This window comes from Camelus dromedarius, chromosome 9 (genome assembly GCF_036321535.1).
Source record: "Camelus dromedarius isolate mCamDro1 chromosome 9, mCamDro1.pat, whole genome shotgun sequence".
Lineage (NCBI taxonomy): Eukaryota > Metazoa > Chordata > Mammalia > Artiodactyla > Camelidae > Camelus > Camelus dromedarius.
The window spans coordinates 19,290,464-19,301,037 of NC_087444.1; positions in this window are offsets into that span (position 1 = coordinate 19,290,464).

Sequence of the window (10,574 nt, forward strand, 5' to 3'; positions counted from 1 at the left end):
TGGTAAAGGACAGCTATAAAAATCTTAGCTAACATCACACTTAATAGTGAAAAACTAAATGCTTTCTCCCTAAGATTAGGAGAAAGGTAAGGATGTCTGCTCTCACCATTCTTACTGAACATAGTACTTGAAGTTCTAGCCATTGTAAAAAGTCAAGAAAAAGAAATAAAGGCATACAGGTGAGAAAGGAAGAAATAAAACTATTTATACTTGCAGATGATGACTGTCTACATAGAGAATTTCAAGGAATAGAAAAATCACTTTAGAACTCATAAGTAAGTTCAGCAAGGTTTCAAGATACAAGATGAACAGAAACATGCGGTCATATTTCTACATACCAACAATGAATATGAAATAACTAAAATTAAAAACAATGCCATTACAATCACTCCAAAGAAAATGAAGTACTCAGGTTATTTACTTAACAAAAGATGTACAGGATTTGTATGCTGAAATTTATGATGAAAGAACTCAAAGACCACCTAAATGAATGGAGAGATACACCATGGATTTGAAAGCTCAAAGTAGTACAAGTGTCAATTCTTCTCAAACTGATCAATAGATTTAATACAATTTTTATAAAAATCCCAGCAATTTTTTTGGTAGAAATAGACAAAATTATTTTAAAATTTAAATGAAAAAGCATAGGTTCTAGAATAACTACAACAATCTTGACAAAGAAGGATAAAGTGGGAAGAATCCCTCCATTCAACATTAAGCCTTTCTCGATAGCAACCAAAACAGCATGGTACGGTAGTGGTGGAGAGATAAGACGCATAAATCAACAGACAGAATAGAGAACCCAGAAACAGACTCACCCAGGTATGCCCAACTGAATTTTGACAAAGTGCAAAAGATATTCAACAGAGGAAGGATCACTTTTTCAACAAACAGTACTGGAGCAACTGAACATCCATAGACAAAAACAGAAAACAAACCCTTTACTTAAACTTCATATCTTATAAACGTATTAACTAAAAGTGAATCCTAGATCTAAATGTAAAGCTTAAAATATGGAACTTTCAGAAAAATACATAGGAGAAATTCTTTGGGATCTAGAGCTAGGTGAAGAGTTCTTAGATTTAACACTATAAGTACAATCCATAAAAGGATAAATTGATAAATTAGACTTCATCAAAATTAAAAACTTTTGCTCTGCAAAGACCCTATAAAGAGTATGCAAAGACACACTACAGATTAGGAAAAATTTTTGCAAACCACATGTGCAACAAAAGAGTAGTATCTAGAATATGTAAACAACCCTCAAAACTCAACAGAAAAAAGATAAACAATCCAATTAGAAAATGAGGAAAAGACATGAACAGACATTTCTCCAAAGAGGATATACAGATGGCAAATAAGCATGTGAAAAGATGTACAATATAATTAGCTATCAGGGAAATGCAAATGAAAACCACAAAATATCACTACACATCTATCAGAAAGACTAAAATTAAAAATAGTAACAACATCAAATTCTGGCAAAGATGCAGAGAAACTGCATTACTCATACATTGTGAGTAGAAATGTAAAGTTGTACAGTTATTCTGGAAAAGTTTGGCAGTTTCTTATGAAATAAAATATACAAATATCATAAAACTAGAAATTATACTTTTGGGCACTTACCCCAGAGTAACAAAAACATGTTCACACATAAATCTGTACATGAGTGCTCATAGCAACTTTATTAGCAATAGTAGAAAATAGAATTAACCCACGAGTCCTTCCACGGGTGAATATCGAATCTGTGGTACTCCCATAACTACTCCCATAGACTACTACTCAGCAATGAAAATTAGTGATCTGTTGATGTGTACAACAACTTGGATCAATCACTAGGGAATTATGCTGAAGCCAATGATAAAAGGTTACACAATGTATGAGCAATTATATAACATTTTGAAAAGACAAAATTTTACAAATGGAAGACGAATTAGTGGTTGCCAGAGGTTAGGAACGGGGAGGGGGAATGAGGAGGTGGGTGTGGTTAAAACAGGGTAACATGAGGGATTCTGATATTGGAGCTATTCAGTATCTTGACTGTGTGATAGATACATGAACCTACTACAGGTGATACAATTGTAGAGAACTTAATCCACATGTATAAATAAGTACAGGTAAAACTGGGGAACTCTGAATAAGGTGGTTTATATCAATGTCAAGATCCTGGTTGTGATGTACTACAATTTTGCGAAATGTTACCACTGGGGGAAACCAGATTAAGCATATATGTTCGATACTCTGTGTTATTTCTTACACCTGCAAGTGAGTCTATAATGATCTCTATAAAAATCTCAATTAAAAGCAAACCAACAAATGTTCTTACATACATTCAAGAAATCAATCATCTAAGTTATAAATAATAAATAAAATGTGTAAGCACTTTTGACTGTCCTTTATGATTGAATTACTGCATTCTGTTGATTTTATTTTGTGGTTGGCTTTATTCCTTTGATAAAAAATGTAAGTTTAAAAAACTAAAGTTCTAAACTGTCCTTAGAAACAATGAACAGTACATGTATGTAAATTTTAAAATGGTTATATCCCTCAATGAGTTGCTCTTCTTAGAATAAACTTTGTTTACCCCCCAAAATAATAGCATATTATCCAATTAAAAAAAAACAAAACAAAAAATATACTTCAGATTGTGTCTTCTCTGTTTAAAATCATTTAATGATTTCTTATTACACCCAGAAGGAAATTCAGACTTCTAAGTCTCTTACAATCTGGTTTTATTTTCTCTTCAGTCTCCTCTTGTTCTAGTCCTGTCTTCTGTCACCATTCACCATACTGGCCTTTTGGTGTTAAACAAGCCAACATACATCAGTAAACAAGCCAACATACATAAGTGTTTTGTTCCTACTAAAACACTCATCCCTCAGCTTTTTCTGTGGCTGGCTGTTCCTCATCCTTTAGGTCTTGTCTTAGATGTCACTTTCTTAAAGAGCCTTCCTTAATGATGTCCTAACTTTACAGCAAACAAATGGGTTAGATTTGTAACTCAGGTTATTTGTAACTGATAAGGTAATGTTAGTATTTTAAACGGCGTGTATCTATCCATACAGACTAGCTATGTATTGAGTGACAGTATAAAAGAATACATTTCAAGAAATTTTCTCATTTATGCTTATTAAGAAATATCAGTGAACTGTGTGATTATAAATAGAACACTCAGGTGACCGTAGCCTGTGTAAAATTAAAAAAAATATATTCTCCTTTTCTTATTTTAAAATATCAACATATATTTGCATGTCTTTAAGTACCTTAGAATGAGTACTATGCTAATGTCAGTAAGTCTGGAATATTATTATAAACCAGGGAAGTACATGTAAAATTTTGTAGCTGTCAAGTTCTGGATGAGTTAGTTTTTGTGAAACTAAACAAAGAAGATGATTAACAAATGAATTGTAGTATCTCAGGTATAATTAGGGTGGGACTGAAGGTATGAGTGGTCAAGATAATATGAATAACTGAAAAGTTTGAATCAAATGAGTATGTGAAAATATATTATTTGAATACAGAAACCACTAATTTTGCTTATAATCAGAGGTTAAAATTGGGACTTATCTAACCAATAAAATTTATGAATTATTCCTGATATTTGTATACTGATAGTGAAAGGGTAGTGTTCTCTTAAGGAACAAATGCTCCTGATAAATATTTAGAAGTTAAGCATTGCTTTAAAAAATATCAAGTAGTATATGTTTGTTTTGCTGTTTTTCAATGTAAGGCTGCTAGTAGAATATCACTTCTTTGAGACATAATTTGAAGCCTATTTTTGAAATATTTTAGGATCAACACAAATGAATTACAACGCTGTGATTATTATTTGGTTCACTAATTAAAATTCACAGATACAAGGCCTATTATTTTAAAAAGTAAATAAAACTCCACATGACATGACTTGCAGATTTTACCATGAATTCTGCCCTGTGGTAGATGAAGACCCTTGAAGAATTCATCAGTATTATAGTTTGAAGTCAGAAACTGGAGGTGGACAAGATCAGATGCCAGGAAAGGTAAAGGTGTATACTGAAGCTGTGCCATATTTATGCAAAAGTGGAACTGGGTAGGACTGAGACAAGAGCATAGAGTCAGATTGAAAAAAGTGAGTCATCAGCTCAGAGGAGGTGTGACCAGGAAGATGGAGTTTAGTGGTGGAACATGTTTGTAAACTTGCGTCTACTTGCGTTTGTAGAAATGCCTTAAAGGGATGAGACTATGAGCCTGGTATCCAACAAACTTTATTTATGTAAGTGACATGAAAAAATCATACTGAAATTATTTATAAATCCTGTTCAGCTGCTTGGATTTTCATTGAGTTTCATCTCTGCTACTAAGTAGTTGTGAGAACTTGGACAAGAAGTAGTATTTATTTGTATTGCAGTTTTTCTTTGCCAAAACCATGAGACAGTTGGATTAGATGACTTGTATACATCTAACATTGTAGCAATCTATGAATTATTATTCACGCTGTTATTTGGTTTAACAAGTTCACTTTTTTGTAGGTAATGAAAAAATAAACTTCAAGTTTGTTATAGCACCTGTGTTAGTGGAGTGTGAATTTAATGAAGGTTTTTTTCCTTCCTGTATCTATTACTCAGTAGTTTGCAGAGACCAATGTTTTGTATTCAAAATGGGACAATGGCAAATGCAATCAAGAAAACAAAATATTTGTTAAGTAAACAATAAGGGACTCTGGGAGAATGTGACCTGAAAGTCCCAAAGGCTTCTATCACTGATGATCTGGTTATTATTTGATTTATGTTAGCCTGTAACTGCCCTTGTTTTGACCCGAGAGGATTGTGTGGAAAGTTTGTCTCTGAGATAAGCTGAAGCATTTCTCTGCAGATTGTCTGGAGCCTAAGTGTATGCAGCGTGCCCCGCTTTCCACTCCTTGATAAATAGGGAAAAGGCCCAGTTTCCTCCAGCTGGAAAGTTAAAGTCATTGCTAAATCTACCTCTACTCATACTGTGAGGAAAAGGACAATCTCTAGTAATATCACTGAACTGTGAGTATTTTGTTTTCTCTAAAATAAGAAAAATGTGTTTATGCTGTCTAAATTAAATATGTTAATTTTGTCTACAATTTACTTGAAACTATTATTAAATTGTATGATATTAATAAATTAAAGGGTATTTCTTGAGATATTTAGTTTCCACTAACATTAACTTAATTTTTTCAAGGTGAATAAGCTAATTGTTGTTACTACAGTAGTCAAACTGTAAAAAGCATTTTCCTTTTGAAAATAAGAAATTTAATTAAGTAAAGTAGATTATGCAATAATTTGGTTCTTTCTTAAAGAATGATAAAGTAACTTGGGACTGTAGTTGGACTTGACATTTGATAGAATACTGTAAATCACTTCACAATAATCTTTACTGTTATATTTTAAAAATGAAACTTATTTTTAAATCAAGATCTTATTGGTAAAATATATTTTATTTTTTTGAGCAATAGTTACATGTAAATTCAAACCAACTTCAAATATATTCTGATAAAGGTGTATTCAGGGAATTATAATTCTATTGAAAATTCTATGATGCAATAATTGCAAAAATTGTTCCAAATTATGGAAATAGACACAAAATATATTTATATGCCTCTGAAGTATATAAAATATTAATTTCATAGTCATGAATTTTCTAAATACTTAGTTTATTTTCTTTCTGTCTTAAACTGTGAAAGCTACTTGACATGATATTAAATACTTTTTTCATTTAAATCTGTATGTGGATTATATGATTCCATTTATATGAAATGTCTACAATATGCACATCCATAGGAACAGAAAGTTGCTTAGTGGTTGTCAGGAATTGGCGAGAGGAAGGAATGAGGTGTGATTCTTACAGGTATGGAATTTCATTTTGGGGTGATGAAAATGCTCTGGAATTATATAGTGGTAATAGCTGCACACTCTGAATATTCTAAAACCCACTGAACTGTATAGTGAATTTAAAAGAAGGAATATTATGTTCTGTAAATTACATCTCAATAAAACTGTATAATAAAACTATGAGAAGACTTCACAGTGTAAAATCCTCCCTGTACTCTAAAGTTAAAGGATAGATTCTTATGAAGGAATCAAGAAGCCTTAATTTGCATTATTATTCAAATATATTCTTTTCATTTTTCCTGGTTCCAGTAAGTTCAAAGAGTTTTGGCTCAAAGAAACACTACCATAAAAAAATCCTTTTAATAATTATGCATCATAAAGCACTATCACTCATTTTTTAGTAGAGGCTACTATGAAAACTAAAATGTTTTCCTTGTGAAGCAATCTACTTTTCAATTATGTCCATTTTAAGCAGTGAATTATTCATGATTCAAATGACATATATTGCAAGAGTAAAAATGTAAAAACTGTGAAATTCTTTAACATACAGATGTAGTTTTCAGAAATCAACATTTTTCCTGTTAAGGTTGTAGATATATGAAGATTTACTAAGGGCAATTTATGGTTAAAGCAGAGGATATGCAAATTCATTTATGCAACTAGGCAGCTTTTCAGTAACATGGCTTTCATGATCTGTGAAAAGCACTTTTTTTATAAAGTCATATTTGTTAAAGAAAAATATAGACTTTGCCCATGCCAAATTGATCCTCTTGATAAAATCTCCTCTCTGAACTGAGTTTTTTTCTCTTTAAGTAAATATTTACTGGGAAAGATAACCAAATGAATCATTCCAAACCCACTGTAACTTTTCTCTTTATTTTAATAGGATAGGAAGTTTTTGATTACATATCTCTCTCTATGTCATTAATAATTACTTAAGTGTTTTAAACTAATTTTATAAACACACTCTGAAAGATTTGTTTTACCATGAATACATATTATAATACTTCTATTAAACATTTAAAAGTGTGAAGAAAAATTTAATTAGTGAAAATTTTGTGTAGAAAATAATGTAACTATTACTATAGCATATAAAATAGGTAAATATTTCATAATTTAAAAGGCACATTTTACTCAGTGGCTTATTTATGTATATGTCCCATATATACCCTGGTATATAAGCATACCTCATTTCATGGCACTTTGTTGCACTTTGTAGATACTGAAATTTTTACAAATTGTGGCAACCCTGCATCGGGCAAGTCTGTTGGCACTATTTTTCCAACAGCATTTGCTCACTTTGTGTCTCTGTGTCACATTTTGGTAATTCTCATATTTCAAACTTTTTTATTATTATTATATTTGTTATTGTGATCTGTGATCATTGATCTTGTTTGTTTTTTGGGGGGGGATAATTGGGTTTTTATTTATTTATTTATCTTTAATGGAGGTACTGGAGATTGAACCCAGGACCTTGTGCATGCTGGGCATGCACTCTACCACTAAACTATACCCTCTCCCTGATAATTGATCTTTGATGTTACTATTGTAATTGTTTTGCAGCACCAGGAACCCATGCCCCTATAAAACAGTGAATTTGATCAATAAATGTATGTGTTCTGACTGACCCACTAAATGGCTGTTGCCCATCTCTCCTCTCCTTGGGCCTCCCTATTTCCTGGGACATAATTATATTGAAATTAGGCCAATGAATAACCCAACAATGCTTATAAGTGTTCAAGTGAGAGGAAGAATCTCATGTCTCTCACTTTAAGTCAGAAACTATATGTGATTAAGCTTAATGAGGAAGACATGTCAAAAGCTGAGTCAGGTCAAAAGCCAGGCCTCTGTGCCAAACAGTTTGCCAGGCTGTGAATGCAAAGGAAAAGTTCTTGAAGGAAATTAAAAGTGCTTCTCCGGTGAACACACGAATGATAAGAAAGTAGAACAGCCTTATTACTCATAGGGAGGAAGTTTTAATGGTCTGTACAGAACAGCAAACCAGCTACAACATTCCCTTAAGCCAAAACCTAATCCAGAGCAAGGCCCTAACTCCCTTCAATTCTATGAAGGCTAAGATTGATGAGGAAACTGCAGAAGAAAAGTGTGAAGCTCACAGAGGTGGGTTCACGAGGTTTCAGGAAACAAGCCATCTTCATAATGTAAAAGTGCAAGGTGAAGCGGCAGGTGCTGATGAAGGAGCTACAGCAAGTTACACAGACGATCCAGCTAAGAGCATTAATGAAGGCAGCTCCACTAAACAACAGATTTTCAACGTAGATGAAACAACCTTACATTCGAAGAAAATACCATCTAGGACTTTCACAGCTAGAGAGAATGCCTGGCTTCAAAGCTTCAAGGGAAGCCTGACTCTTGTTAGGAGCTAATGCAGCTGGTGACTTGAGTTGAAGCCAATGCTCCTTTACCATTCTGGATACCATTCTGAAAATCCTAGGGTCCTTAATAATTATGCTAAATCTACTCTGCTGTGTTCTATAAATGGAAAAACAAAGCCTGGATGACAGCACATCTGTTTATAACATGTTACTGAATATTTTAAGTTCATTGTTGAAACTTACTGCTCAGGGAAAAAAAATTCTTTTCAAAATTTACTGCTCATTGACAATGCATCTGGTCACCCAAGAGCTCTAATGGAGATAGACAAGATTAATTTCGTCTTTATGCTGCTAACACAACATCCATTCTGAAACTTACGGCTTTTGACTTTTAAGTCTTATTATTTAAGAAATGTATTTTATAAGGCTATAGCTGCCACAGATAGTGATTCTTTTGATGGGTCTGGGCAAAGCAAATTGAAAATCTTCTGGGAAGAATTCACCATTCTAGATGCCATTAAGAACATTCATGATTCACAGGAAGAGGTCAAAATATCAACATTTACAGGAGTTTGGAAGAAGTTGATTCCAACCCTCATGGATGACTTTGAGGGGTTCAAGACTTCAGTGGAGGAAGTAAGTGCAGTTGTGGTGGACACAGCAAGAGAACTAGAATTTGAAGTCAAACATGAAGATGTGACTGAATTGCTACAATCTCATGATAAAACTTGAACAGATGAGGAGTGGCATTTTATAGATGAGCAAAGAAAGTGGCTTCATGAGATGGAATCTACCCCTGGTGAAGATGCTGTGAAGGTTGAAATAATAACAGAGGACTTAGAATATTACATAAACTAAGTTTGTAAAGCACTGGCAGGGTTTGAGAGGATTGATTTCCAATTTTGAAAGAAATTCTACTGTGGGTGAAATGCTCTCAAATAGCAGTGCTACAGAGAACTCGTTCATGACAGGAAGAGTTAAATTGATACAGCAAACTTCATAATTACCTTATTTTAAGAAATTGTCCCAGCCATGCCAACCTTCAGCAACCACCACTCTGATCATCAGCAGCTAACAACACTGAGGCAAGACCCTCCACCAGCAAGAAGATTATGACTCTCTAAAGCCTCAGATGATGGTTAGCATTTTTTTTTAGCAATAAAGTATTTTTTAATAAGGTGTGCATTTTTTTAGGCATAATGCTATTGCACACTTAAGAGACTACAGTATAGTTTAACCATAACTTTTATATGCACTGGGAAATAAAAAAAAATCATGTGACTTGCTTTATTGTGATATTTGCTTTATTTTGATGATTTGGAACCAAAACATGCAAGATCTCTGAGGTACACCTGTAGTTCATAGACTGAAAAAAATTTTCTGCTTTAGACAATATTTGGGGGCATTTATTTTTCAGTATTGGAAAGATTTGGTTTGAGAACATTGTTATTTATGATATGAACCCTGACAGCAGCATTGTTTTAAGATACTTCTGTGTTTATTTGCCAGGATATTACCAGTTTTGTTTTAATGCGTTACCTCTGGTTTATTCTGTATTATTTCTTAAATGAAATCTCTCTCAGCAAAAGTCTATGACAAAGCAGTACCAAATACTTTAAAAATTTCAGTGGTTTTCAGATGTTTAATATTAAATGAAGCCTAATGATAAAAGCAGCGATTTTAAAAGAAGGTGGAGTAACAACTTCAAGTTTGCACATGCATTTGGAATTTTCTGAAATCTATTTGAGACTCAAAAGAGAAGTGTGGAAAGGTCTTAACACTGTTGCTAAAAAGTATCACACAGGTTAAACTGATAGCATTCAGAATTCTTTTTGTATGGAGGGCCAATTATCCTATTGTGATGTAGGGAAAACAGAAGTGGGTCCTGGCTGGGCCTATTGATTTTAGTTCTTACTTTTCAAGGAAAAAGTCATATTGAAATTGCACTTATTTGGGGGCACCACCTTTGCTTCATCTGTTCCATCCAATGCTTCTTTTGCGTGACTGCTGCTGTGCTGTCAGAGAGTGGAAGATTCAAGTGCTTTTAAAGGAGCTTGGAGTCTATTAAATAATAAAGGAGAAATTTCGGCAATATTACTATTTGCATCACCTTCAGGGATATAGAAACCTTAGCCATGAACCCATCACACGCGAAATAAATCTAAGTAAAAGATTTTTCAATATAATCTCAGAAGCTATCTCAGAAGTTTGTCATGCATATCTTTTGGCATGATTTAAAACCCATTTTCTTCTTTTTTGGTTCTTTTAAATGGTGAAAACAGTTTTTATGTTCTAATAGAGAGAATAAAGCTATAAAATATGAAGGATTCTAGAGTGACCATTATTTTCTTTTAATAACTTCCAATTTCTTTAACTTTGATTTCCTGTTTAAGTCTATTCA